Raw genomic sequence first — 26,599 nt, forward strand, 5'->3', positions numbered from 1 at the left:
TTCCAATATTGTTGTCTTTCGAATACTTGAAGACAGTTACTGTGGTCCTTTTAAGTCTTCTCCCCCTCATAAACATGTCCAACTTTTAGCCAATCCTTGTATGGTACGCTCATGACTGCCTTTCAGAACAATGAGAGTAGAATATGCTTAGACCTTTCCACTGATGATGGGTTTCAGTCATCTCAAACATGGTAGGTGGTCAATAAGTATTTGCGTGTGCCATAAAACATACAAATATCTACATTACTACATATTAAGATGCAGAAACTGATCAAGTATAATGTAACCAAGTATATTTTGCAGAAATGTAACTAGTAATTCTAACACCTTGGGAAAATTTGGTTGCATGAAAGGTGAGGAGAGACAGCCAAGATATGACTACACCTATATGAAGAGGTCTAGGGGTTCTGGGGTGCTGGCACCCCAAGATCACAGTACCGGGCCCTGCTGAATGAATTCAACTCAAATCTTCTTCAGCCAGAGGAAAAGTTTATTAGTGATAAATCACACTGACCAGGTGACACCCGTAAAGATGAGCGGGCATGAGAGGTTCTCAGCCTTTTGAGCATGAGATTCTCAGCCTCTGAATGAGGGCCAAGGTGGATCTTAAATACTAAAGTAACTTTGGGTGGCCAGAGAAGGGGGTTGGGAAGAGGGTCTAGGTAAGAATTCTAATTGGGGAGGTCAGAGAGATTGAATAGACAATGGGAATAGATAAGGGAGGGAACAGGAAGGCAGAAGTTTGAAAGGCATCTGCACAAAATCAAGATGGGGCTAGGACTTTCAAAAGGAGATAAAGGAAGTCGATAAGGAACAGTTTGAGACCAGAGAAGGCCTTTCTGGGGCCTATAGACAAAAGGGAGCCTAAGGCTTTCAAAGGGAGATGAGGGTCTGGGGCCTGTGAGTCAGATTCCCTTTGGGGCAAAGGGCGAAGATCTTGGCTTGGGCCCCGCCCCTATCATATACATGGTTGAGGTGAAGGAAAGACAAAGAAAATAAGTGCTAAGGAGTCAGAGGGTGAGTGGTCAGAGTGTTTCAAGGGAATAGAGAGTGAGGTGGAGAGAACTGTGAGCCAAATGCTCAACTCACTAAGGAGGAGGGGTGGTTGCCGAGAGATGGAAGAAGAAGGAGGACCTAAAAATAGCAATGAGGAGCAAGGTGCATGTGAACTTCTCCAAGGCCTTAGGCTGTCAGGGGGCATGAGAGAAGAAGCAAACAACTTGGGAGGGGGGACCAAAAGCTGTACTGTCTTAAGGAAAAAAACCATGTTTTCAGTAAGACTCAGAAACTGGAAGGAATGTGAGGAAAAGATGTCTAGGATGAAAAATAGTTATTAACAATAGAGGTAGGTACCAAAGGGTATAATTTGAAGGGGGAAAAAAGCAGGCAATGAATGATGGGGGGGACTGGGAAATCTAGGGCTGAATTTACTATGGGGGTGGGGACAATGGACAGCACAAAATGCAGATTAACCCCCAGTACTCCTACTGAGCCAACAATGATCCCATGTTTCCTGTAAACAATGCATTTTTGGACTCTTAATTTTTAATGAATTCTATTGTTCTCTTTCTCTTTTTTTGCTCACTTAATCCATTTCCATTTAATGCTTCAAATACAAAATTTTTCTTCATTTATATTATTAATTATTAAATTATTTTAAAATTTAAGTTATTGTTAAATTTAATGGAAGAAAACAATAAACTCTCAAACCTTTTTGTTATTATTTTTAAACCAAATTTAACAAAAGCCCTCTAAACCAAATTCCTTTGTTTAATAAACAATAGACTATGTGGCTTTCTGGGACTTTGAACTTCCCTTTTATCAAAGAATAAGAGCTTCAGTTGGGATTACCCTTCCCCACCCACTTCCACCCTCATTTTATTTCCCTTTTTATTTGTTTACATGAAATGCCCTTTTAACCCATACAGCAATCTGAAGGAAGTTAGCAACTAATTTTTTTTTATTTGAGAAATGCAAATTGTTTTAAGGGATTATCTTTTTTGATTAAAGTTATTGTTCAAAATCTTATTTGAAAGGCCTGTCTGCAAACTAGCCAAGGTCCAGATGCTTCACAAATAAATACATTTTTTTGCTTTCAAATGGCATACAAAGTTTGAACAGAGAATAACTCCGGGTTCATGGTCTGTGCTTCTAAATTTTGTTTATACCACATTTCAATTTTTCCAATCATTCTTTGTCTTCTTTGAGAAGACCACAGTGGTCTGGATTTCTAACTATTGTTATGTCATATTCATATTTCTTTTTGGAGTTTTAATGAATTTTTTCCTTGTTGTAATGCTAAATTTTACCTAACGTATGTGTAAGAGGGAGAATTCATGAAGTTCATCCTCACTGAGTCCTATTTCTTCTGCTTGTATCATGTGGCTTCTATTTGTTAATTCTGAAAAGATTTCTTATGTTATATCCCACAATATAGTGTTCAGATTTTTTCCCTTTTCATAGTTTTTTAGAAAATCATTAATCCTGAGAATGTTGCCTTTGACCGGTCCTTCATTTCTATTCTACTTTTACTCATATCTGCATTTTTTCAAATTTTGTCAATAATCAAACTGTTTTAACTATATTGTCTGAAATTATATTTTCTGCTTTGCCAAATTTTATTGGTTCTTAGGTTGCTTTGTTTTTAAGGTTTCTATTTTTTTTTTTTTTTATTATTTCCTATATCTTCATTATACCCTTAATTTTGTGATTTTCAAGTTTTTGTTGAAACTGTTTTATCTATTCTTGTGCTTTTCTTATCTGTGCTAATTCTTGTTTAGATCTGGACATGTGTCACTCACCTACTGAACAAGATCTCCCAGGATATCGTGCCTTCTTTTTTCAGGTATGTTGCTTCTGAGGCTTTAGCTGATTGGGTTGTCCCACGGCATTTTTCAGGCATCAGAGCTCTTCTTAGCTTGGCTTATTTTCTATTTTGGTAGTTATTTAGTATCTTGTGTGTTTATTTTGGCTGGTTTTTGTTCTCCAGGGTGTTTCCATTGCTTTTAAGAGGTATGTGATGAGCTTGGTTCCCTTGAAAACTCCTACTGCCCCATCTTGAATGACTAACCCTCCAAAAGCTCCCTGGAATGTGACTTTGAAAGAGAAGAAAAATTTAAACAGTCTAAAATAAGCAATTTAATAAGGTTAAAGATGTCAAATGAAGAAGTAAACAAGGAAGTGCTTGTCCAATGGACACTAAGAAAACAACAACAGGGTCTTGTGTCTTCAGACAGATCTCCCCAGGAGGGTATATAAGGGCTGCCCCGCAAAAGGAGAGCATCAAATTTCACTTACCTCTCCTGACTCCTGTCTCCTCACCTCACCTGAAACTCTCTGTACTGATACCATGGGTTGCTGTGGCTGCAGAGGAAGTTGTGGCAGCTGTGGCGGTGGCTGTGGTGGCTGTGGTGGTTGTTGTGGCTGTGGTGGTTGTGGTGGTTGTGGTGGCGGCTGTGGTGGCTGTACCACTTGCACTTGCCGCCGTGTAGGCTGCTGCTCTGCCTGCTGCCCCTGCTGCTGTGGCTGCTGTGGGGGCTGCTGCAGCCCCATGGTTGTCTGCTGCCGTCGCACTGCTGCTCTGGCTCCTGTGGCTGTGGCAAGGGCTGCTGCCAACAGAAATGCTGCTGCCAACAGAAATGCTGCTGCAAGAAGCAATGCTGCTGTTAGAAGGGAGTGATCAGGGCCAAATGTCCCAAAGGACCTGCTGGGGGCACATGCCCCATATGAAGGTAAGGCTTTCTTCTGTCTCAACTTGTCTACTTCTTTCTGATTACTAAACCCCTCCCCCCCCAAAAAAAATCTGTTCTTTAAGCTGTGTATCCTCTTGTTTAAGGTTGTTGATAGCAAGAACCTACCTTTCTAAGAGACCTGACATCTGTAAAAAACCAAGGTAAACTCCCCAAAGTAATGAGAAATGGACATAGACCAAACACTGGAAAATAATTCATAGAACCAGCAAAAATAAGATCATGGTTGCTTAATTTTTGTATTCCCTTATATTACATTTTATTCTCTTTTCTGTGACTATTTCTGTCCTTTCAATATATACAGTACATTATTGTTGCCTTCTGCTTTCTTCTATCTTCCTACTGATTCTTTTCTTATTCTCAATAAAGATGTACCAAATAAACATAAATCCAGCCTCCTTTTCCTTATTTCTTTGCGTCAGCTCTCTTTTTTATGCCTCATAACATCAACCAAGTAAACTAACAAATTACTATTAGTTTGTAGCGGGTTTTTTTTTTCTAATGCCAGACTCATCTTTTCCAGCTGACCTTTTCTAGATATGATAACTCTGTTAAAACCCATGAGCAAACAGCTCAGTCCTTTCCCTCCCTGCACTGTAGTACTTTCCAGTGTAGTCTGGTTTATACTAGTTTATTCTCTCACTTTTTTTTTATGCCACTAAAGTGATTATTTCATTACCCGAACTGAACACTGCCTAACTGTCGAATCCACTTATGTCCCAAGAGCTTGGATTTATGGAGCTGGGATTCTTATTTCCTTCCCTGTCGCCATCAGCTAACATCAGGGTGAGTCTCCTAGCAAGAAGAGTTCTGTCTAAAACTGAAAATTTCACATTAAAAAAAAGGGAGAAAAAAAGAGAAAAGAAAATGAAAAAATGCAGTCCTGCTCCCTGGAGATAACATTTTTCTGGTTCTCTTCTGACCCCACTCGGAATAATGTAACCTTTTTGACTGAATCACAAAGTCCTAATTCTGAGTAGGAACTTCTGCCTTCTTGACCTTTGGCAAGCATAAGTAGATCCATTTATCAGTGAAAAATCCAAAAGTTCAATCAGCTCTTTATTCAGCATCCCTCACTGCTTAGAAAATGATGAATGAACCGGTGCTGGACCACCTCAAAGTCAGAGCTACAATTGCTCTGTAGTCCCCTGATATGATCCAGTTTTATAAGAGGGGGGGGGAGAAGACAAGGGTGGTGTACACAGTAATAGCCAAGGTCATTCTATGTTGTCCACTGATTCAAAAGAAGGAGGGGGGAAAAAACAGTTCCTGTCCTTAAGACTCCAAAGACAAGACTGTCAAAACCTTTGTAATAGAGATTCTATATGGAGTAGATGGAAAGTAATTTTAGAGAGGAAGGCTTTAGTAGCTGTGGGAACCATGAAAGGACTCCCATAGAAGGTGAAACGTGAGCTGAACCATGAAAGAATCCAGGGAAACTAAGGGGCAGAGGCATGAGGGCAGAGAATTACAGTCAGGATGGATAAGCAGTGCAAAGGCAGGGAGATGGGAAAAGAAATTTTGTGTTCATGAAATTGCAGGAGTGGCTAGGTGGTGCAGTGGAGAGAACACTGGCCCTTGAGTCAGGAGGACCTGGGCTCAAATCTGACCTCAGATACTTACTAGCTGTGTGACCCTGGGCAAGTCACTTAACCCCAATCACCTCAACAAAAACAATGACAAAAGGAATTGGAAATAGGTGACAGAGGTAGATTGTAGATTGTGTGGAGGGGAGAAAAGTACAAGAGGACTGGAAAGATAGAAAGAGGTCAGGTTATAAAGAACTTTAAATACCAAACAAAGGAGTTGATATTTTATCCTGGAAGAATATGGAACCACTGGAAATTAATGAGCAAGGGAGCATGACATGTTCACACTCATGCAGCCAGTGGTACAATGACTTGGAATCAGGGAGGACTGAGTTCAAATACTGCCTCAGAGACATTTATTAGCTGTGTGACTCTGGAAAAGTCCTTTAACCTCTCTTGGTCCCAGTTGCCTCATCTGTAAAATGGGAACAACAATGGTACCTACCTCACAGGACCATTGTGAGAACCAAATGAGTTAATATACACTGCTTTGCATACCTTCAAGCACTTCAATGTTAGTTGTCATTATTTTTATGCTTTAGAAAAGTCACCTGGGCAACTGAGCGAAAAGAGGAGAACGGAAATGGGAGAAATTTGAGTCACAAGGACAGTTATTTAGTAGGCTATTGTGATAGTTCAGGTAAGAGGGGATGAGGCGCTGCAGTAGATTTGGGGCTGTATGAATTGAGACAAGAAGCTGTATACTGGTAATGTTGTACTGGTAGAAACTACAAGATTCAGCAACAGATTGGAAATGTGGGATGAGAGAGGGGACCTGTGCATGGAGGAGGTTATGAACTTTCCATTGCCCTTTGAAGGACAAGAAAAATGGAGAGGAAATGTTTATCCTGTGGAAGACGACATGCAATTCGATGAAACCGTGAAGTTGTTTACAATGTTCTGTACATAGCTTTTCAGGCAGAAGAGGATGGGCCAATTCACATTTGGAAATTTATGCAGCCCCTAGGACACAAAGCAAATGGCAAGAGCCAATAATCGGGCTTAGTGGGGAACATGCTAAATTTAGAATCTGAAAGACTGGGCTTGGTTCTGGAATCTGCCCTTTGCTACCCATGTGACATCAGACAAGTTTTTTAACCTCTGATCTAGAAAGTGAAGGGATGAGGCTAAATGATCTATAGAGCTCTTTCTGATTATAAGGTTCACAATTCTAACCCTTATTCATATAAAAAAAAAGGTTCTGATAAAAGCTGAAAAAACAAAAAGGTTAACCACCAGAAGACATTACTAACCACTTATCTAATAATTAGCCATGGAAATATTTATTCTGGTAGTTACGTACTCCATCCTGCGCTGGCATGGTGGATAGAGCACCAGACCTGGAGTCAGGAAGACATGAGTTCAAATACAGCCTCAGACACTTACTAGCTGTGTGACCCTGGGCAAGTCACTTGACCTTGTTTCTCTCAGTTTCCTCATCTGTAAAATGAGCTAGAGAAGGAAATGGTAAACCGCTCCAGTATCTTTGCCAAGAAAAACCTCACACGACATCATAAAGCATCAGAAATGACTGAACAAGCGCTAAGCTCTCCATTGCTGTCAAAGACTGGAGCACTTCTCATCCTCCAGTTCTGCTTATCTCGGGGTGGCCATACTCCTCTTACTAGTCTATCTTGAAGCACAGCATTTCTGAGACCAAAGTGAACAAACACATCATCCCACAGTATGTGACCAAGAATGCAACAGGACTCCAGGATCTGCAGACATACAACCATTGCCATAGCAAGAAACATAGGAGGAAAAGTGGAACTATCCAAGGGAGAGCCCTAAGGGTGGAGCCAAGCACCACCAGGGCAGAAACACTTGAGAGATCTTCCACTGAAGATCTGTGGAGAGAGATTGGAAGGTGACGTCAACCTCTAGATGAGCTGTGTAACAGAAAATCTGGATGCCATTTGGCCCAATTAAAGGCAGCAAAAAATAAATGCACGGAAAGGAATGGAAGAAAAAGGCGTATCATAAATTCTAGATTCCCTTCATCAATGGAAACTAAAAAGTGAAGGTGAGTTGAAGAGTCAATCTGTACAAAGGAAAAAAAGTTGATTGTAGAGGGCAGAGAAGTAAATAATTCAGTCACTAGTGGGAACTCCCAAAGGAAGATGCAGAAAATTTGTAGCTGTCTATATATAGACATAGGGCATCTAGGTAGTGTCATGGTGCATAGAGTGTTGGGGACTGGGACTGGGACTGGTGTCAGGAAGACTCATTTTCCTGAGTTCAAATCCAGCCTCAGACACTTACTAGCTGTGTGACCCTGGGCCAGTCACTTCACCCCGTTTGCCTCAGTTTCCTCATCTATAAAATGAAGTGGAGAAGAAAATGGCAAACCACTCCAGTATCTCTGCCAAGAAAACCCCAAATGGGGTAATGGAGAGTCAGACACGATTGAAAAATGACCTAACAACAACAACATGTATAGTCACAAGAAGTCCAGCACAATGCAAAGAAATGCAAGCTGGATCAAACGAGAAACAGAAAGCTTGCACACCATTGGTGATAATGAACAACAGAATCGTTACATAATAATGAGAGCTAGCATTTATTTTATAATGCTTCAAAGTGTACAAAGCACGTTATGTGTGTTACCTTATTTGATCCTCACAACAACCCTCTGAGTTAGGTACTATTTTTATCCCCATTTTACAAATGAGGAAACTGAGGTGAGAAAAGAATGAGTGACCTGCCCAGCTTTCACACAGCTAATAAGTAACTGGGGCAGGATTTGAGTTCAAGTCATCCTGACTCCTAAGTCCTGTCCTCTATCCACTGTGCCACCCAGCTGCCTACGTGATTTAAATTCTAGCTTCTCTGTAAAACTGAAAAGCGGCAGTCTGCTCTCATCTTATTAAATTCTAAGTTCAGATCCCTCTGCATCTGCTTTTAAAGATATCTGTACTGCTGGACTAACTCAGCAAGTTCCCTGGTCAATTCTAGATCATAATCCAGACAATAGTTTGTTGTTATTTTTTTTCATCCCCTTGAATTCACTTGTGTGAACTAAGTGTTTGTGAATTTCATTGATAAGGTGATTAATATTCTGGAGGCTGATCACTCAGCACTCTCCCACAAACCAGAGGACCTAGAGAACCTCAGATAAAGTCATCTTCCATGACAGTCAAAAACAATTTTTTAATTCCTTTACTCAATGCTGGTAGTCAGAGATGTGTTGAACAAAGTTATCTCTGTGGTTGCATCTATGGAGGAATCTTCTATGATCTTAATATTTGTTTGGATACCATGCTGGAGAATGACCCTGTAGGCTGCATTTTGTACTGATCAAAGCTAGTGTTTTTTTTAAAGGACAGGGAAAAAAAATAGTATAATGGAAAGCTGCCTCCCTCCTCCCAAAAAAGCATGATGGAGTCTTTAAACCATAATCCAGTGATCTTGACTTCAATTCCTAGCAAAATTCTAGGCCATATTCCTAAGGGGAAAATTTGTGAGCATTTAGAAAATGAAATGATCCCTAAGAGCCAGCAGAGCTTTGTCAAGGCCAGACCATGGCAGACTAATCTCATTTCCCTTCTTCATCTGTTTATCAGTGGAACACCATTGACATAATATATCTGGACTTCATCAAAGCATTTGACAGTTTCTCTGAATGCCTCATGCTTATGAGCCGTGTGACCTGGACAAGTCACTTAACCTCTTTCTGCCTTAGTTTCCTCATCTATAAATTAAAAGTAATGGCACCTGCCTCTCAGGGTTGTTGTTTTTTTTTTTAAAAAAAAAACAACAATTTTTTAACATTTGTTTTTAAAACTTTGGTTTCCAAATTTTCTCCCTTCCTCCCTCCCCACCCACCCTCACTGAGAAGGCAAGCAACTCAATACAGGTTATACATGTGTAGTCATGCAAAACACTTCCATAGTCATCACGCTGTTGAAAACTAACCCTATTTCCCTTTATCCTATCCCATCCCCTGTTTATTCTGTTTTCTCTTTTGACCCTGTCCCTCCTCAGAAGTGGTTGCTTCTGATTACCCCCTCCCCTAATCTGCTCTCCTCTCTATCCTCCTGCTCATTTGTCCCCTCCCCTTCCTATTTTCCCATAGGGTAAGATAGCTTTCCACACCTAATTGAGTGTGCATGTTATTCCCTCCTTAAGCCAAATCCAATGAAAGTAAGATTCACTCATTCCCTCTCACCTTCCCCCACTTCCCCTCCACTGTAAAAGCCTTTTTTTGTCTGTTTTATGTGAGATAATTTACCCCATTCCACCTCTCCCTTTCTCCTTCTCCCAGTAAAATCCTCTCTCACCCCTTAATTTTATTCTCCAGACATCACGCATTCATCTTCAGCTCACTCTGTACCCTCTATTTATCAGTCTATCTATACATATAATTTTTTCCCCTCCAGCTACTCCGGGTTGTTTTGAGGATAAAATGTGATATTTGTTAAATATTCCTAAAAACATTAAAGCATTATATAAATGCAAACTATTAGAAAGGATCCATAAGCTTCACCAGATTACCAGAGTCCCATGATGCAAAAAATATTCAGAACCCCTGAATGAGATGACCTTCTCATTCTAATTTCTGTGGTCTTATGATCTCCCCATCCTGATTCACGTCTGTCAGGGATTAGGAGTGGCCTTGTACAAAGTCAGATTTGTTATCTTTTCTGAGACCTTGAAACGTTTCTTACCAAAAAACAAACAAACAAACAAAACCTACAAAATGGTCTCCCTCCCCTCCCTAATTCCTGAAGCTGCAATCATTTACTCTATTTCATCACTGGTTTATTGGCCTGTGAGTGTATAATTGCCCCTGGAAGAATAGCACATTATTTGGCACTATGAACAGATAATGCTATCTATATGGGAACATGTATTGGGTCATTCGCTTCCTAGCACTACCTTTGATATGGGAAAGGAAGAGAAAACATTAAAGGATTTGGGTACCTGAGGGAGGGACATAGCTGTGAAGTGACTGGATCCGGAATTGTGCTTAATATCATTAGACAGCTAGGCAGCATAGTGGATAAAGCCCTGGACCTAGAGTCATGATGAGCTGAGTTCAAATATGACCTCGGACACTGTGTGGCCCTGGGCCAGATCCTTAATTTCTGTCTGCCCCAGTCCCCTCATCCATAAAATGGGGATAATAAAGAGCATCTCCCTCCCAGGGTGGTCCCAAGGATCAAATGAGATAATGATTATAAAGCACATATCACAGGGCCTGGCATATAATAGTATATAAATGTGAGTTGTTACTGTTACCTTCTTGCAGGCAATGGTGTCAGGCAGTTTCTAAGTGCATCAGCCATCATCTCCTCATCTTTATCTCCACTTCTAATTTAAAGTTGATTTTAACCTTTGCTCTAATGTTTCAATAGCTTGATTGTACACAGAGGACTGATTCAGAGGCTTATCCACAAACCAGGGTATCCACAATATGATGAATTTTTCTGCCACAGAAACTGTTAAATATCATCTATGAAATTATGGGTTATAATCCGTGGGAGTAAGGGTGTTCCCCACTGTGATAACATCACATATCCTTAAAATACTGGAGTCAAGATCCCTGGATGCATTGGGAGATCTCAGGGTCAAGGACTGACTGAACCCAGCTCTACAGCAGTACAAGTAAAATCCTCTGGACCCAGTCACTTGGAATCTATACCATAGACGAGTTCTTAAGTTAGAGAGAAGCTTACTGGCAGTTGAGTTGAAAGGGCCACGGTAAAGGAAACAATGGGGACAATCACTTGACCACATCAACTTTACACAGAATTATGAGATAATAATAATAGTTGCTAGCATTTATAAAACCCTTTAAGGTTTGCAAAGCACTTTACAAATATTATCTCATTCAACCTTCAAAATCCTGTGAAGGAGGTGCTATTATTATCCCCATATTCCAGATGAGTAAACTGAGGCTGAGAGATTAAGTAACTTGCCTAGGATCTCCCAACTAGTAAGTGTCTGAAGGGGGTTATGAATTCAGGTCTTCCTGAATCTAGATCCAGTGTTCTATCTACTGAGCCCCCTGGCTGCCACAGTATGCCTCATCCCCACTTCTAGACATGTCCCTCTCTCAGTAATCCTGTAATCCCCAATGGCCTCTCTTCCCTCTCCATAATAAAACTGGCTCTAGAAAAGCCTCTAAAACCTGTCCCCTTTCAGCGACACACAAAGGCATTTATACATCATTCCAAGCCAACAAATACAGAAATGGACTGAACGGTGATGCTTCAGGCTTTAAGAAATAGATGGACAGAATTGAGGGACTTTTGCTAAGGGATTTTCAAAGTTCTTACAGTCACTGGAGGGCATATAAGGGCTGCCTTGCAGGAGATTCTGAAGCTCCACTCAGCTTTCCTGAATCTTCTCTCTCCTATCCTCACATCACCCAAACCCTCTGCACTGATACTGTGGGTTGCTGTGGCAGTTATGGCAGTCGTGGCCACTGCGGTCATTGAGTCTGCTGTTCTAGCTGCTGCCCCGCGATGTTCTGGCTACTGGGGCAACTTCTACGGCATCCCCGCCCATAGCTTCTCCTGTGGCCAGGGCTATCGCCAACTGTATCAGGTGTCAGACTTTTGGGAAGGGGGACTCTAGGAGGAGGGTGGTGGGGAAGCTCTTTCTAGAAGGTAAGAACTTTCCCCCTCTCAGCTGTCAATATCTCTGATTTGCTGTCTGAATGTTCTGTAATGTGGGCACATGGACTGTGGATACCCCACACCATGTACTCTTTTTTCAAGATTACCATATCTAGATTCTGCCCCAAGCCACCCTGATATCAGTATAAACCAAAGCAAACTCCCCTGTACAATGAGAATCAGGCACACAGAAACCACTAGAAAGCAGTGCACAAACTTGGGGGAGGGGAGGAAGATCATAATTCCTTAATCTTTTTATTCGCTGAAGTCTTTATCCTCTTACCTCTTCTATGACTATTTCTGTTCTTTCAGTATGCACAGTACATTACCATTTTTGCCTGTTATCTCCTTCCTAGTCCTTCATTTGTTATTCTCAATAAAATAAAACAAATACTCATAAAAAGTCTCCCTTTCCTTAATCAGCGTGTCTGCTCCCTCAGATAAAGGGATGTTTTATGTTCCATAATATCAGCCAAGTAAACTTAAGAATCCTTGTTTGTTAGAGCACGTCTTCTAATGCCAGGCGTTTCTTCTCCAGCTGATTTTTATCTGGGTGTATTATCACTGCTATAACCAGAGGAAATAGCTCATGCTTTGCCCATCTTAATTCTTCAAGCAGCATGGCTTATACTGCTCTATTCCCTCACTATTTCCATACAGCCACAATGAGTTTTTCATTACGAACGATGCCAAGACATCAACTCCACTTAGGGCCAAACAAACTGGATTTATGGAATTAATGCTCTTAATTCCTTCCCTTGACACTTCAACTAATATCCAGTGGAATCGCACAGCAGGGTAATAGCTACCCAAACCCGAAAACTACACTTTTAAAAGAAACACAGTTCTCTCTAGAGATGCATTTCTGCTGTTCTTCTGACCCTATTTGGAATAATGTAGGCTTCTTCATTAAATCACTAGGTCCTAAGCCTGAATAGGACCTTCCATCTTCTTGGTCTTTTGGCAGGGACATATAGAACCATTTGTCAATGAAAAATCCAAGGACTCCATCAGCTCTTTATTGAGGCATCTCTCACCGTGGTATGCAAAGGGAGTGAAGGATAGGATGGTTTTGGACCACCTTAAAGCAGCAGTGATGATTATTCTGGAGTCCTCTGAGATAACCCAGTTTGTTGAGAGGAAAGACCAAGGCAAGTTGCCATACACATTTAGTGTTAACTGTGTTGGTTCTCCTTATGACTGATTAATCCATTTGGTTAGAGCCCTTCACCCCTGAAGCCCTAGTCATGAATGTGGTGCCTACGTGACTTTTGCCCCATTCTATCACCACAAACTGAAGTCCTAATGAGAACCATTTGTGTGGAAAAAAATCTATAAGGTTTTATGGTGTAGCAGAGGTATCAAATATGCCTGCAACAGCCCTAAGTGCTGTCCAAATCAGAGTAAAATGTAATTGGGAAACATTTAACAAAATAAATAAAAATTCAATAAAATATAGATAACATAACATTTTAAAACTAAGTCAATATACCACTCATACGGATTTTTATGCACAGATTCATTTTCTATTTGAGTTTGACACTACTGGTGTAGAGAAAAATGATCTACTTAAAATCAAAAGACCCTCATCCAAATGCCAGTTCTGACACTTATAAGCTGAATGACAATGGGCAAAGTACTTGATTAACTGATCAATGAATCAGGATTTATTAATGGCCTACAATATGGAACAGTCACTGAGCTAGAAATTGGAATCTGAGGAGGGGCAGGTAAAAGAAAATGTGGTATTTCCTTAGTACACGAAGAATGATGATGGTGGTGGTCGTGGTGGTGGTGGTGATGATGAGGATGATGAATCAGCAAGAGGAAGAAGAGCCGTGTCAACAACAAGAAGTCAAAAGCAGAAGAAAAAAAAATAGTCTTGTGATGAGACTGGCAACCCAGGAGGAAGACATGCAGGAATTTGTTGCAAATATTTTGAAGCTGAATGTAAGCTCCTTGAGGGCAAGAATTATTTCAGTAGTTGTGACTTTTTATCCACATAGCACTTGATAAATGCTTTTTTAATTGAAGGGAAAATGCCTTCAGTTTTTGACAAAGGATTGAAGGGCAGAATCATTTTTAATGTAAGTGTGACTTGCCAGTACAACCTGTCCTATTGTTAATTAGCATCAAGTGCCTATGTTATACACCAGGTACTAAGCCACGTGCAAGGAATATGAAGACAAAAACAACTGCAATTCTGAAGGAGCTTACACTCTTCAGACATGAGAATACCAAGCAAAACCTATGTCAGAGAAAGGCTAGACAACACATTTAGTGACCTAGGATAGAGGAACAGAAAGGTAACCATGTAATATTTCTTTGGCATACAAATCTATGCATTCAGTCTTCAATGGCATATTTATATAAAAATATCATATGAGTCAGTGAGTTGCAAACTGCTTTCCCAGAGCATCAGTCAGTCAATCAACCAGCATTTATTAAATGCCTACTATGTGCCCAGCTCTGGCTAGCCACTGGGAATATCAAGGATGAGACAGTCCCTACTCTCAGAAAGCTTACATTCTAACAGTGAACGTAAGTTCATTATAAGTACATGTGAAGTAACACAAATACAAGTGATTCAATTCAAGGTAGACAGGAAGAGTACTAGCAGCTGGGGGAATTAGGAAAGTCTTCGGGTAGAAGGTGGTGTTTGAACTGTGTTTTGAAGGAAAAGAGGGATCCTATGATGAAGGAGTGCATTCCAGATCACAGAGTTCAGGAGCGGGGAGGTAACAGATAAAAAGTCAGAAAGACAGGTTGAGTCGAGGCTGTGAATTATTGCAAGAGCTTACACAGAGGATTTGGTCCCTTTGAAGAAAGTATAGTTAAGGGCTGATTATAGGTGCCCCATCATCCCCAGGCCCTGTAGGAACATAGATAGAGATGCAGAGGTGTCATGTGTGAGGAATAGTAAGGCAGAATGGTTGGCTCATACAATATGTTGAGGGAAGCAATGCAAAGGAATATTGGAAAGGTAGGAAGGATTCAGGTTGTGATGAACTTTAAATGCCAGAGAAATTTATTTTTGATACTACTACTAATAATAACATTGGCAATAATAAACATTTATATAGTCCTTTAGGATTTGCAAAGAGCTTTGAATATGTTAACTCATTTAATATATAATACATAGTGAATCAGTGGTGTTTACTGAGTAGGGGCACATGAGTGCTCATAATCAGACCTACACTTTCAGGAAAAAAAACTGTCAGTTGTGTAGAAGATGGATCAGAATGGGAAGAGACTTGAGTTAGGGAGGCAAAATAGGAGACAATTGCATCCGTCCATGTGAGAGGTGATAAAGGCCTGAACTAGGCATTCTTGTAAAGCACGGTTTCTAGTCCTTTCAAAATTCTGATCCTTTTTCCTCTCCCTCCCCCAGCTCTAACTTAATTGCTTTTCATCTGTACTAGGGATTCACTGTAGGCAATTTCCCATGTGAAAACATCATCCATCAATGCAAATCACCCATTTGTCTGTAACCTATATTCTCACAGTGTTGCCTAGGGTACTGAGAACCTAAGTGACTTGTCTGCGGTCAACCAACTAGCACGGAGCTGGTGAAGGACTTGATCTCTCTCTGTTACATCAAGCTGCCTCTCCAGTTTGGCAGCATCCTTCCTAACACATGGCACTCAGAACCAAACACAGCCCAGAGCTTTGTTCTAAATCAGGAAGAATGTTATAAACTTCTGAATTGGAACAACCATACTTGTTGGGCTTCTCAGCCCAAGATGGCGTTAACGTGTTTGGCCACCATTTCACTCTCTTGATCGATATGGTGCTTACAACCTGCTATAGCTCTCGCATCCTTTACACATGAGCTGCTATCTAGAAATCCTTGCCAACCTATTGACATGTGCTTTTGAGCTTTTGACCTTACTGAATTTTACATTTTACCCCTCTATTAAATTTTGACTAATTAGAATTGGTGCATCAGGCTAACCTTTCAAAGTCTGTCTTTTTGGATGGAGATGGAAGATAAAAAAAGAAGCAACATTGATTAAATGTAAGGGAGACCAACATAAATCATACTGTTTGAATATAAATTAGGGGCCCTGGTGATATTTATGATCAATTGGACAAGCTAATTAATATTTTGAAAATTAATATCTTCATGGTTGAGGATCTTATTCTAAAGGATGAAAACTCCTCTTTCTTAAAACTTCTTAGGATGGTTTTCAGAATATTCAAAATATTTCAGATGAGGGAAGGATGTCAGGCTAGAGCAGGGAGATGACAGTCTATTGTCAGCATCCAGTGACCTGCAATAGGAATCCCAAAGACATTAGAGGTCACTGAGTTTCAGAGTAGGAAGAAATCTCCATTGCATCCTTAGCAATTAGCCATCCAGCCTACACTTGAAGACATTTAATGAAGGCTCAGGGTAACCTATTTTACTTTTGGATAGCTCTAATTTAAGTTTGTCTTTATGTAAAGCTTAAACCTGCCTTTCCACAACTTCTACTCCTTGTTCCAATTCTGCCTACAAATACTTGAAGAGATAAGCCATATTCCCAAGTAAGTCTTTGCTCCAAGTTAATCAGCTCCATTTCCTTTCCCAGTATTGATTTGGCATTATATTCCTTTACAATCTTGTTTTCCCACCTCTTGATAGAATTCAGTTTGTCAATGTCTTTCCTAAAATATGGAATCCAGCAATGAACACAATACTGAAGAGAATTACCTCCCTTTTTCTCAATGCTCTGCCTCTTTTAATTCTATTTGGGTCATGTTGGGTTTTTTGGCCACCATGTTATACTGCTGATCCATACTGATCTTATGGTCTACTCAAACCCTACTAGGTGTATGGCCCCTCCACCACAACACTTCTACTGGGAGTGTTTGCTATCTCCCCACCTGTCTGAGTAGAAGCATCATCAATCACTGAGGCCTTTCCCTACACCAGTTCCTACCCCTGGAACCAATACTCATATGGAAATTTTAAAAGCACTTCCTCAGCACTTGTATACCACATGTTCATGTTGATTAGGCAATTCAATGAGTCATTAAATACTAAATAAATATTATGTAGGACAATCTGTCATCTGACCACTAACATGGTATTTCCATCACTAGGGCCATCTTGATCCATATCCAATTGAGTTGGAACTCAAGCTAATCCAAAACATCTGGTTTATTTTCACTTTTGGTAACTCTAATGTAATCCTCAATAAATTAAATGGGCACAAAGACTATTCTTCCTTCTCATATATTGGCCAATACACTCTAAAATCACAGTTGAGACATAAAGCTCCCCTGGCAAAAACTGAAGCCATCCTGGGCTTTGCTGAATTTCAAAAGAAATGTCTTATTTTCAGATATACCAATATGATGAAATATGACACAAATATGAGCAGGAATGACATTCTTGGCATGCACTGGGCCAAATTTGAGGCCTAATTTTTCAAGTAGAATTCATTAGGAAGCACTGATATAATATCATCCAGAATTTTAATTACCTCCTAACCTAAAGAAGTAATCCTTTAAAGGCTCTGTGTCATGCTTATGGGTGTAGATAATTCAAGAGTCTTAGTAATGAGGAGTAGCCTTCAGGGGACAATATTGTAACTGATTTTTGAAGATAATATCATAGAATTTATACACCAAAGAAAGGTTGATTTTCAGTTTTCAGATAAAAAAAATAGGCGAAGTCAAACTGAAACAGGCTCATGATTTACTCATATCTGAAACCTGAGGTAATATGGCCTTTGCAAAGTCTGGAAGACACCTTCAACACTAGGGGATTTTCACATATTCTTTTTTCTGACTCAAGGAGAATTTGTCTACTTTGAAGTATGTGTTTTGGAGACCCACTGAGGGAAAATCATTACCATTCTGGGAAGATATGGAAAAGGAGATGGGAAAATTTGCATACTTCTACCTATTCACAACAAGGTGGGTCAGAAGAACCATTATGGAAAAAAATGTGAGTTTGTAACGTGATATTTTACTCATTTCTAGTTCTCCTGAATATAGTTTTTAAATAGAAAGAAAACTTAACCAAACCTACAATGAGCAACGTAATTAAAATTTCCTCAAGCAAGGAAATCAATAAGAAAACTCGGGGTCTTTCATGAGACTCCGATAAACAACAAGAAGGAAGTGGCCTGTAGCATGGGCCAAGTCTTTCCAGGAGAGTATATGAAGGCTACCCTGGAGAAGAAGATCATCAACTTACATTCACCTCTCCTGAGTCCTCCCTCCTTACCTCATCTGAACTCTCAGTACTGATGCTATGGGTTGCTGTGGCTGTAGAGGTGGTGGCTGTGGTGGCTGTGGTGGTGGTTGTGGTGGTGGCTGAGGTGGCTGTGGTGGCTGTGGCGGTGGCTGTGGTGGCTCTGGTGGCTGTACCACCTGTACCTGCTACAGGGTAGGCTGCTGTTCCTGCCCCTGCTGCCGTGGTTGCTGTGGCTGTTGTTGCAGTCCCATTGGCATCTGCTGCTCCCACAACTGCTGCTCAGGCTCCTGTGGTATCTGTGGCTGTGGCTCTTGTGGTTGTGGCAAGAGCTCTGGCTGTGGCAAAGGCTGCTGCCAGCAGAAATGCTGTTGTCAACAATGCTGCTGTAAGAAGCAATGCTGCTGCTAGAAGGGCTGGGTCTCCGGGAAGGAGGAAGGTAAGACCCTCCTTCATCTCAACCTATCTGCTTCTCTCTGAATTTTCATCTGAGTCTCATCATGAGAGCACCTGGTTTGTGAGTACCTCAAACTATGTGCCCTTCTGATGGGCACTATTATGTCATCATTCTGCCCCCAATAAGGAATCCCCACAAACCAAGGCAAATTCTCTAAACAATTACAGATGGACATAGTCCAACTGCCATAAAAACAGTTCACAAGATCAACGGGGGGGAAATCATCATGATTCTTTACTCTTTATATTCCTTTGACATCTTTATCTTCTTAAACATCTTATATGCCTGTTTCTGTCCTTTCAATGTGTATAGTACATCACTGTTCCCTTCTGCTATCTTCTGTATTCTAACTCAATCTTTTCTTATTATCAATAAAATGGCACCAAATAACCATAAAAGACAGTCCCCTTTTCATCATTTCAGTGTGTTGGCTCTCTCAACTAAAGGAGTGTTTTATGCTCTATAACATGTGCCAAGAAAACTTAAGAATCTATGGTTGTTAAAGTGTTTCTTCTAATGCCAGACTCCTCTTTTCCAGTTGATTTTATCTAGATGTTTCTTCTCTATGAAATGCAAGAGAAATAAATAACTCCATTCCTAGTTTGTACTAGATTACTCCCTCACTTCTTGATTCTCTACAGCCACAGTGAGTTTTTCATTTCACAGTCTGAACAATGCTAAGACATCTCCTTCCCTTAAGTCCACACAGCCTGCCATGTATGAGAACAGTGATCATCATTCCTTCCTTTAGTCAGTTCTTCAACCAACCACAGGGAGAGTCTAAAAAGCAGTCTAAAAACAATACTTTTATAAAGAAAAGTTCTACTTTCTGGAGTCAAAGTTTTTGTTTTTGTTGAGTTTTCCTTCTCTTCTGCATCCATTTGAAAAATGTGACCTTGAATAATATGCCGTGGAATCTTAAGTCTGAGTAGGACCTTCTGCCCTCTTGACTTTTGACAAAGACATTTAGAACCAACTGTCAGAAAAAAAAATTTTGAGGGCTCAACCAGCTTTTTATTTAGGCATCCCTCACTGGGTGTGTGGGGTTGGGCAGCTAAGTGGCACAATGGATAGAGTGCTGGGCCTGGAGTCAGGAAGACTCAAATTCCCAAGTTCAAACCACCTCCTTTATTCTTGATACCATGCTTCTTTTAATTCTATTGGGGTCATGTTAGGCTTTTTGCAGAAGGTGGGATTCTAGCTGGGTCTTGAAGGAAGCCAGAGGTTGAGATGAAAAGGGGAGAGCAAGGAAACTGATCATCCGCAGCTGCCCCGGCAGTGTTCCCTAGACAAAATAATTTGATCTGTCTCACCGGTTAGCTCAGTTGATTGTAACCCATTGTTACAACCAACTGAGCTGACCAGGAGTTCCAGGTCATAAATCGAGTGGCTACATTTTCTTCATTCTGTTCCCTCACCAGAAATTGCACCCTTGGCCCAAATGCCCTATCTAACAAACCAGTCAGTGGAATGGAGAGGAAAGAGAGCTGCCCTGAGTCAGGAGATCTGATTTCAAGTTTGGCTCTGCCATGTACTAGATGTGTAACCATGAGTAAGTCACAGGCTCTCTGTGCCTCAGTTTCCTCACTTTGAAAATGGGCATGAACATACTTCCACAATAGGTTTCTTCACAGGGTTGTGAAGAAATTCTTTGTAAATCTGAGCTGCTTATTTTTTCCCAAAGAGCTCAGGACAAGTGATTATATAGCCCTGGGCAAAGTCATCATTTATTGGAAATGCAGCTCAGAGTTCATGTGCTGTTGAAACCTAGTCATAGGTGTTAGAGATGAAAAGACCTTAAAAATCTTCAATTTAAGCCTTCTCAGTTTACACAGGTCCGTTTTCGTATCCTCCCATTTTGCTTCACCAAGACCTTTTATTGTTGTGACCGAGGAGAGGAAATGTAACCCTGGAGCCTTCTCTTCTTCAGGTTCAACCACCATGATCCACTTACCTTCTACCAGTCTAAGGAACAGAGCATTTATTAAGCACCTACTACATGCCAAAGGAAAAGTGAAGCCTGTTAAAGACCTTGGCTTAAAAAGGCCACTGCATCTAAGGCCATCTCCAGTCATCCTGATCTATATCTGGCCACCAGACCCAGATGGCTCCAGAGGAGAAAGTGAGTTTGGTGACTTTGCACAGCCCTCTCTCACTGAGATGTAATTCACTTCCACGTCATGGCATCACCTCCCTGATGTCATGGTCCTCTTTGAGAGCAAAGGACAAATAACAACAACATGCCAGGCACTGTGCTAAGTGCTTTATATCATCTTATTTGATCTTCATAACAATCTCCTAATGTAAGCCTTATAATAAGCCCCATTTTACAATTCAGGAAACTGAAGTAGAAAGAATGGCAAACCTAGGGTCATACAGCTACTAAGAGTTTAAGGTCACATTTGAACTCAGTTCTTCCTGACTGGACCTGGGTTTGAATCTTAACTGTTACAATTTTTGTGACCTTTGGCAAATCATGTGGCTGGCCTGGTCTTAAGTTTTCTCATAGATAAAATTACACTAGATGACCTCCGAGATCCCTTCCAGTGATGGCTCTATGACTTCCTAAGTCAAGAACAGTTTCTCATAAATCAACACAAATAACTGATCGGGGTGATTGCAAAAGAGTACAGCTTTGGAAGGCATTTGCACAAGGACATAGAGGTCAAGGAAGTGGGTAGGAAAAGAGGAAGCATGACAGGAAGCCTGACAGCCTTGCAATAGTCCTTCAGCCACAAATTTAGTGCTGCCTCAGAAAGTCTCTGATAGCTCCTACCATGTCCCTGCTACTCCCTATACCACAGAACTATGTCTTTTCTCATCATCAGTTATGGAGAAATCACAGAATCTCAGAGTTGAAGGGGACCCAAGAGGGCATCTAGTCCACCACACACCAGAATGAGAATCTCCGTTACAATATACCTACCAAGTGGCCACCCAAACCTTGCCTAAGGACATCCAGTAAGAGGAAACCCAAGACCTCCTGAGCTAGCCCACCCACTCTAATTGTTAGGACATCTCTCCTTATGTCCATTCCTGATCTGCCTCTTTGTAACATCCACTTGACTCCTAAAACTGCCTAAATCTCACCCTTCTCCCACGTGACCTGCCTTCAGATATTTGAAGGTCATGTTGCTCCAAGATTTCTCTTCTCTGGGCTAACATTCCTTCAGGTCACCCTTATAGGGCATGAAAACTCTGTGGAGGCCATTCACTTTCCTAATAATCCTCTTCTTATTGATGTCCTTCTGAAAGTGGGGTATCCGGAACTAAGCCCAAGAATCCAAATCTATTCTGACCAGAGCAAAGTTCAGCAGTTCTGCTTTTGAATACTATGCAGCCTATGCTAATATGACTACCAGTAACAATAATAGCTTACATTTATATAGGGCTTACTGTGTACCAGCTAAGCACTTTACAATTATTATCTCTTTCTATCTTCCCAACAGCCCTGCCAGGTAGCTTTTGGGGATGTTACATCCCACTGTTGACTCATTGGGATAGCTAGGTGGTACAATGGATAGAATGCTAGACTTTAGAATCAGGAAGATCTGAGTTCAAATACTACTTCAGATACTAGCCATGTGACTCTAGGAAAGCCACTTAACTCAGCCTCAGTTTCCTCTTTTATAAAATGGGAATAATAATAATAGCACCTACTTCCCAGAAGATCACAAGGGAAAACAGATGTATGGTGCTTTGCAAACCTTAGGGCAATACATAAATGCTAGCTATCAAGCTTGTAGTTTACTAAAGAAAATTTTTTTTTTCAAATTAACTATTATCTTCCATTAGTGAAGTTGATTTTTTAAAGTTAGCTATTCCTCCTATCTTTGTCTCATTTGCAAATCTGATAAGTATGTCATATCTGCCCTGTTTCCTGATCAACAATAGAAATGTTAAACCGCACAGACATAAGCAGAGATTCCTGGTATTAGATGTGAGATTCTCTCCAACCACTAATGGCTACTCTTTAAGTCTGGCCATTCAATTTTTCCCAAATCCACCTAATTGTACGATTATCCCTTCCACATCATGAGGGTTAGGGGTAAGGCACCTCTCATGATCTGGAAAATCCACATAAAATATTTTGTCCCTCCCTTCATACCAGAGAAGAAATCTGAATTATCATAGTATTAAAAGATAAAATATGTTAATATTGTACAATACTATACGTATTATTTCGTGAATTTCTGAGTTTCTAAACTTTTTTTGTGTCATCTGCTGGCCTTCACATGTCATCTACAGCTTCCACAAAACTCTCAAAAAATTTCCATTTAATTTTTTATGCCAACCCACATTACATCAAAACTGTGATGGGGAAGGTCACAATGTGGAAGGGATAACTGTAACGTCCTCAAGTCTATATATCTACATCTTTTCCACAAAAATCTCATGAGCCTTTATTAAATGATTTGCTAAAATCTAGGTAAATCACATCTGTAGAATCTCCTTGATCTAAAAGGGAATGAGGTTAAAAGTGTGAAAAAAAGAAAATGAAGTTAGTCTGCCATTATGACCCATGCTTGATAAGAGCATGCGGCCTCATTTTAATTACTGCTTCCTTTCCTATATGTTTACAAACCATTCCCATAATATTACTTTCTAGATGTAGCACTAGCTCTCACACATTCCTTCATCCTAAAAAGCTTGAACATGGATTCAAGATAAACCGTAGCAGGACATCCACTTAAAAAATCACATTGCAAGAGTCCCCACAAATACATTTGCTTTTACTAGTCAGCCAGAGGGCATGAAATAGCACTGTAAGAAAAGTAAAGCAGAACATTTTCCTCTTAAACCTGAGGGACAACCTCTCTCAAAAACTCCCAAGGTTGGTGGGAAGAGTAGACACCATAGGCACAGGCATGGAGGGCCACATTGGGAATGCTTGTGGCCAGTCCACGTGGATATAAGGATATAGAAGCAGGGCACGTGTGTGGAGGATCTGTCACCAGCCAAAGCCAAACCCAAATGAGCTAACTTGCTAACTGGAGCCCATCGGCATTTAGTCTGTCTTTTGAAATATCCCCTTTGTGCTAGCAGGGTTGAAATCAAATCCTTGTTTATGCCTTTCAGATTTAGGATTAAAAAGTTGTTTATACCCCAATTGGTTCCTTATCATCAGCATGTATTTCCCCTCAAACCATTTCAGAGACTGCAAAGGATGGTGGGGGTCAAAGGCAATATGGTTTTCCTTAGCCCAGTAAGCTTCCCTGAATCTCCCTGCAAATTGATGAGTCGGGGAAGCCAAGCACCAGAAGGTTGGGAACCATTGCAAGATATCTTTTTCTATCTCACATCATTTGCTCTCAGTTCCAGCCACCAACATGCAAATGTGGTCAGCAACGAACTTTCCTGGCTTTAAGCCACCCCTTTGTTTCCAGGAAACAAAGTCAAGTTCACTGGCCTATAGTTAACACACTTCACGCTTTCCTTTTTTGAAAATAAAGTCAACTATCCTGAAGAATTTTCACTACTCAAAATCTTCCAAGTCACTCTTTCACAATCCTGTTTACCAGTTTCTTTTCAAGATGCTGGTGACTTTAACACATCAAGTGAAACTAAATGTTCCCTTATTATCTCCCTATGTAACCTGGGTACCAATTCCCCATTGGCCATTTTGATGCTGTTCATTCAAGTTCAAAGAGTATTCTCTTTGGAAGAGAAAGACACAAAATGACAAGTGAGTCATTCTTCCCTCTGTTGTCAGTTATCATCATTCCATGCATACTGAGCAGCAGTCCTATTGTTTCTTTGATCTGCCTTTTTTGCCCAGTCTAACTGCAAAAAAAAATAAAAAACTTTGTTGTCCTTAGCATTCCTTACCAGCCTCAGCACCAACTGAACTTTAGCCCTCATAATGCTGTTCTTATCAACCACAGTTTTATAACCATCCTTTAATACCTGCCCTTACCTTCATTTTCTGTACCTCTCTTTAAGATCCAGTTTGATTCATGAGCCTCTGTCCACTGATCCATGGTCTTTTTAGACAATTATCACTTTTCTTCTCTGATAAAATTATTTTCTTTGAGTCTTTTTTTTTATTTTAAACTTAAATGAAAAACAAGAAAAGAAAAAAATCACCATGTACACATCAGAATATGAGAGGATTCAATATAAAACAATAAATTTTCATTTCAAGAAAACCTATATAGGCACAGTGGCCCTGGAGTCAGGAGGATCTGAATTCAAATCTGTCCTCAGACACTTGACACTTACTAGTTGTGTGACCCTGGGCAAATCACTTAACCCAGATTGCCTCACACACACACACACACACACACACACACACACACACACAAAACCCTATATAATAAATACTACACATTGTTTTCAAAGCTGCCCTTTTCTTTGCTTCCTTGTAGGTTTTCCTCTGTTCTCTGCTGGGCACTTTTTACTTTATTTTTTCCCCACCCTCCCCATCTGCCTCTCCCCAGCTCTAAAGAAAGCTACAATTAAGCACAGATATAGATATATAGCTACATATACATATACATATACATATACATATACATATACATATACATATATACACACACATATATACATGCACTATATATATATATATATATATATATATATGGACAGATAGCTATAAATACACTCATATATATACATATATACTCATACAACATATATGTAAGACCATACTATGCTTACTTCCACTTGTCATCAGTTTCTCTGAAGGTGGATAGTATCTTCCTTCATAGGTACAAGTGTTTCCATGGTTTTTTTAAATCAACCAGTTCATCATTTCCTACACCACAACAATATTCCAACCCAATCACATCCTATCTGAGAGAATGTCTATGAAAGGTTTTTTTCCCACAATTTTCTGCATTCCTTCTACTCTTGGCTGCATAGGATTTATTTATACAAGAAAATTTTAATTCAAAATAATCAAAATTTTCCATTTTATGCTTCAACAATGCTCTCACCTTAGAACATAGTTTAAGGTCTGATACTACTGAATCTACTTCTTTGACATCTTTTTTCCCTAGTTTCTTTGAAGTTTCTGACCTTTTGTTCTTCCAAATGAACTTTGTTATTGTTTTTTCTAACTCAATAAGATAATTTTTTTAGTAATTTAATTGGGATGGTATTGAATAAATAGATTAGTTAGGTAAAATTGTCATTTTTTTTATTATATTGGCTTTACCTACCCATGAACTTTGAGTTTTAAGAATATCATTCTTGAGAGTTTCCCATTTTCCTCTGAGCTATAGAACTTTATTCCATAGGATTCTACTCATCATTTTTCTGAACTTTTTGAAATTTGTTCTCCAAAATTCTTGGGTATGTATCCAACTATATCCAATTTTCCTCTTTTTCTCTGTCTCAGATGTGAAGATGATGTGGTCTCCTTTCCCCACAGCTTTTGTCATTTCAACTTTATCTCAGTTCTTCCTTTTCAGTTAGCAGCAGGTCCCAGAATCACAGTTCTCCTGGTTGGTTCCTTCACCCTTTGAAGGATGAAATTAACGTTACAGTAAATCAAATATTAGTAGCTGCTTAGTTTGGGGAAGAGATAGTGCTCTGACAGATGCCTGAGTAAATGGTCTCCCATCATCATTTTATCACGCCTCTGTGTACTAGGCTTGAGATCTCTTTCCTGAACACATCTATTCCTGTTCCCATTGACGTATTCAGTGACAATATTTCTCTTCTTTCTGATTTCATTGATCTTCATTCAGTGCTCTCCATCCACCTCACATCTCTGGTGTTCTACACTGGGGTATTTTTTCGTAATAGCCATTGTAATCTGTCCCCTTTTAACTGCCCTGTTTTTGTTTCTGCTGCTACTGTGGTCTGCATCATGCTTATCTGTGTCATTCTTCCAATAAAGAGCAAACAAATTCTAGTCCTGGAACCCATCCTATCTGGTCTCAATAATACCCATAAAGATCAAATTGCTTCCTTGCTTTGGGATTGCTAGTTCATCTTCCTTGCTACCCATACTTTGTGTATTCGTAAATAAACTACGAATTTTG

This window comes from Phascolarctos cinereus, unplaced genomic scaffold (genome assembly GCF_003287225.1).
Source record: "Phascolarctos cinereus isolate Bilbo 61053 unplaced genomic scaffold, phaCin_HiC Scaffold_7;HRSCAF=346, whole genome shotgun sequence".
NCBI classification, from domain to species: Eukaryota; Metazoa; Chordata; class Mammalia; order Diprotodontia; family Phascolarctidae; genus Phascolarctos; species Phascolarctos cinereus.